The sequence below is a fragment of the Arvicanthis niloticus genome, chromosome 6 (genome assembly GCF_011762505.2).
Source record: "Arvicanthis niloticus isolate mArvNil1 chromosome 6, mArvNil1.pat.X, whole genome shotgun sequence".
NCBI lineage: Eukaryota > Metazoa > Chordata > Mammalia > Rodentia > Muridae > Arvicanthis > Arvicanthis niloticus.
The window spans coordinates 74,378,449-74,382,766 of record NC_047663.1 but is presented as its reverse complement, the minus strand read 5'-3'; the positions used below and the strand labels follow the sequence as shown (position 1 = coordinate 74,382,766).

General features: G+C 54.8%; 1 protein-coding gene across 6 annotated transcripts in view; it reads right to left on the bottom strand.

The window, feature by feature from the left end:
• The window catches only part of Cyfip2 (cytoplasmic FMR1 interacting protein 2), a 117,527-nt gene extending 113,800 nt beyond the window's left edge, over positions 1–3,727 (bottom strand). For 2 of the 6 annotated variants that reach the window (XM_034504569.2, XM_034504571.2), the window contains exon 1: positions 3,604–3,727. The gene's annotated coding sequence lies outside the window, so the exon portion shown is untranslated. Of the gene's footprint in view, positions 1–3,310; positions 3,440–3,603 lie in introns of those variants that run through there. The other 4 variants (XM_076937002.1, XM_076937004.1, XM_076937003.1 and 1 more) reach the window with 2 other exon arrangements.
• Positions 3,728–4,318: the final 591 nt, after the last annotated feature.

Genomic DNA, 4,318 nt, shown 5'->3' with positions numbered 1-4,318 from the left:
AGTCCTTCAAGAAAGTCCACTGCAGTCAGCTCTGTCCCCTCAAACCATTTCTCTCGAGAATTTGCACTGGATTCATTTCTCCTCTGTGGCCAGCACCTAAAAAGCACTTTTTCAGTGGATGTCTTCTGAGGCAAATCACACGTGCAGTCCTTAGTACAGTGCCCATAACTCCAAAGCTACTGCCCAAACCTTTGCATCCTGGCAGATATACTCAACACCTCCCACCCCCACCCCCACCCCCCAGTGCATCCCGATGTGTCTTTATACAGATATGGGCATTACACAACCTGTGAGCCACAAAGTGCCTTTCGGTTTCCTTTTGGCTCCAAGGTACAGAGAAGCCACAGAACCAGCTCTTAAAACTGACACTCAAAATACACTTAATAAATACTTCCTTTAGGAACGGAGGCGTGCATCCAAAAGAGTCCTGCTTGGGAGCCCTGTTCCCTTCCTCTTTCCATGACTTCTTCTCCACCTGGGGGTTCACAGACATTATCTCATCCCAGGGCTTTGGTGGCAACAGACAGGTGACAGGCTTAGTGAACCGTTCCGTTGCTCAATTGTTAAAGTCAGAAAAGGCAGTGGCCATGTTAAAGGCACTCAACAAACCAAGGAGAAATCCCACGGCCTAACTTCACCGAGCTGCCCTGTCTGTCCCAGACGTAAAGCCAAGCTTGCCCTTGACATTTTTGAATTAGTTGCAAAATGCTGAATACACAGAGGAAGACATTCTTCCCAGGCCCTGTTTGCTGAAATGTGAGAATTACGGCTGCTCACCTGCCCCCACCCCTTCCTCTTGCCTACTCAAGTTCAACCACATTCACTTTCAGCAGCTGCCAGGTGAAGCCCCGGCCAACACCTTGTCTGATCACATGCCTTTCCAATGCCTTTGGCACGCACCTCAACTGATCCAGCAGACCAAGTCTCCTTGAGAAAACATGATTCGGGTAAGCCCCAGAAGTGGAGAGGTCAGAGAGGACCTTGGAATTGACAGTGCACATGAACCAGATTCTCGGCGATCTTGTAACTAATGCATCACAACAATAAGGCTATAAATAGGAGAGCGCTTGTGTGCCCTACACTCTGTTCAGTGCTTTTGCATCCTTCCTTTAATAGGAACATCCAAAGATGCACCGGCCCCTCCCCCACCACAGCTGGCCTCCGATTCACAGGGTTCACACACAGCCTGCCAGGCACATACTGCCCCTGTCCCCATCCACCAACCACCTCCAGCTACAAACGCAAGGCCGTTCGCCCGACCCTAAATATGGCTTTGCCTCTCTCAACTTGACGAGACCAAAGGCCTTTCACAAAGGCTCCAATGCAGTGACTGACGTCTGGTTTCGTCAACTATAAGTGAATAATTAATACTTGCCAGTAAAGAAATAGACTCATTGTTATGGTGGCCACATGGAGGCTACAAAAAGGGCATTTTGTAAAGCTCTTGGTGAAACTCTGGGGCTAACAGTGGCCCAAAGAAGCCTCTTTGAGCATGGAGGCCAAGGCTGAGATGTGAAGACAGGAGCCCTATACTGATTTCCAGCGATGCTGTTCCCAATGCTAATTAGCTCGTTGCCTATTCATCACCTAATTTAGCTTTCAGGTCAATGGCGGCCTCAGAGGCCCAGTGAACACTGAGGGGGCGCGATAATCGGAGGGTGCACGTTCTATTACCGGGGCCCTTCGCTAGCTGTTAAATTACTTCTCCATGTGATCTGATCTGAGCAAGAATCTCCAAACCTACACAGCTGTATCCCCCACCCCCTCACTTCTGGCCTCATGTCTAACTCACGCTTTTTCTTTCCATTTTCCACCACAGAGGGAACAAGGCAGTCTTGGGCTCCTATACAACCAGTCAGAACTGGCCAGGAAATATAATAAAGAAGATTAGTGAGCTAATGCCACCGGCCTGGGGCTCAGCAAGCAGAAGTACGCAGGGGCACTGGCTTTGTAAGCAGCAGCGTGCTATCTGTGGCTTCATAACTGTCAGGGCAGATGGTAGCCAGCTCCAGTGAGGAACTCTCCATGGGCAAATTTCACACCCCACAAGTAGAGACTGGTGATCAACAAAAGCCTTCTGGTGACAGTAACCCCTGACCTATCTCTCTTTCACACACACACACACACACACACACACACACACACACACACCAGGCCAAAGCAGCCCTGACTGAAAAGGAGGCTGCCAGCTGCCAGATATGCCATTTTTGAAGACAGTATCAGCCCCACATCTAGCTTACGTTGGAAAGTCAACCATTAGAGATATCAAATATTTTGACTTCAGTTTTGCTTCCTATTAAAATGTCTCCTATCTTCAGCTTCCTCTCTGATCCCATGACTTCTGAAGCACCTGCTCTGCATCCAATGGGGAAACCTTTTGTATTTAGCTCTTCAAGATAAACACCACTCACTGGCTCCTTTCTCAAGCAAGTTTGACAGGAGAGAGGGACATACAGAGCATTGCGTGGAGGGGGGAGAAAGCCACAGAAGGGGGGGATGGTGGTGGGGACAGCTACCTTCAAGGACTTTACAATCCCGACTATAGATAGTAATCTATATTTTTGTCCTCCAACAAGGGGGTGGGGAGGTGCACTGCTGGTCACTTCTAAAGGGAGGGGGCAAGAGGTAGAAATGGTAGTTTAGAAGCCAACAGTCCGCAGTCTGTCCCCTAAGTCTTCCTGCCAAAATGTGGAGCTGTGGGCGCTAAGAGACTGGGCCAGCCAAGTTCAAAGTCTGGGCTGGAAACACCCAGTCAGTCGCGGGAGAAAACCATTAGTCGGTTGAACCGTGCTCCCTGCCCCCATCCTTAGCCACAAGCTACTCCTTCTCTTCCTGTACACACAGAAGGGCTTACCTTCCTGAAGGAGATGTGGCAATCTCCCACGACAGACAGGTGGGCAGCTAAATACGAAGGAAACCTTGTCCCCTAGGATTTCATCACCCCACCTTCTTCCTTCCCACAGCCAGCCAGAGGAGAGGCGCTAGCATAAGCCAGAACGCTTCGAAGCAGGTCAGCCATGCCTCCCGGCTCATCCGAGCCTTCCTCTCCCAAACCGTGCGGCTGCGGCCCAGCCCCACCCGGCTTCGGTTCACCGCGGGCGCCCAGTACCCCCTTGCCTGCCGGGCGGGCCCAGGCCTTGGCTGAATGATGGTGGCTGCGACCGCAGAGGCGGGGACCGCCCGGCGATCTGCAGTACCTGGGCGCAGGGATGTGGCCCCCGCTGGGCTCGTGGCCCCTGCAAGTGTCCCTGGTCCCCGACACTATCCCTGTCTCCTTTTCGGGAGGGCGGCTCCGGTCCAGGCCACGCACCTGCTGCGGCTGTGGCTGCGGCTGTCGCGCGGAGCTCCGCGCTGTACCCACGACTCCTGGGAGACGCTCCCTGCCCTGGGCGCCCGGCGTGGCCGAAGGGAGAAGGGGCAACGCCTGGCCTGCAACTGGGCCTCTAGGGACCCGGAGCCGTGCAGCCTCGGGCGCCAAGCCAAGCGCCCCCAGCGGGCTGGGAGAAGCGGCGCCCGCCCTTCGCGCATCCTCAGGAGCGCATCCTCCGCCTAGGCAGCATTTCGGTCCCAGCATCAGCCCAGATGTCTCCAAGAGTCCCTTACCTGGTTTGGTGGCAGGTCCAGGGGAAGGACCCGAGGCTACCGCAGGCCCCCGCGCCGGGGCGCAGGATGCTCAGCCCCGCTCGGCCGCTGCGCCGGCGGCCCGCCGCGCCCCGCCCGCGGCCCCGCCCCTCCGCCCGTTGCGGCTCCTCCCCTGGCCGCGGTGCCCAGCCCCTTCGCCGCCGCTGCTGTCACACAAAGAGCCGGAAATGGCTGCGGCGAGGGGCTCCCTGCGCACCCCTGACCTGCAACCTCCTGCTCCCAGGGCCGCGCTGGACCCATACCTTCCAGCCTTAGAGTATCCAGCCTCCGGTCTCTGGAGGTGGAGGAGGGACGACTTTCTTGCTGCCGCCTGCATCACCAGCGACACCTGCCACCCCAGAAGGAAGGAGGCTTCTGCTCCTTTCGCATCTCCCCGGTGTCAAATTATTTTCAAGTAGTCATTTATTCACCACATCTTTATCGACTACCTGTTTTGTTCCAAGCATCTTGCCCAGAGCCAGGCATGCACTAGTGTGTAGTAGAGCCCCTGCTCGCTAGGGGCTTATTATTTGCCAGCATTAGCTGACTTAACAGAAATCCAGTGACAGCTGGTTTCCCCAAGAACGGAGCAGGCTAAGTGAGGGGTTGGGCCCTTCCACCAACTGACTTTGCTCCTTAGAGCTCCACCTAGGTCAAGAATAACTTCCCAGAGGGCACGGGCTCAGAGGGTGAAAGC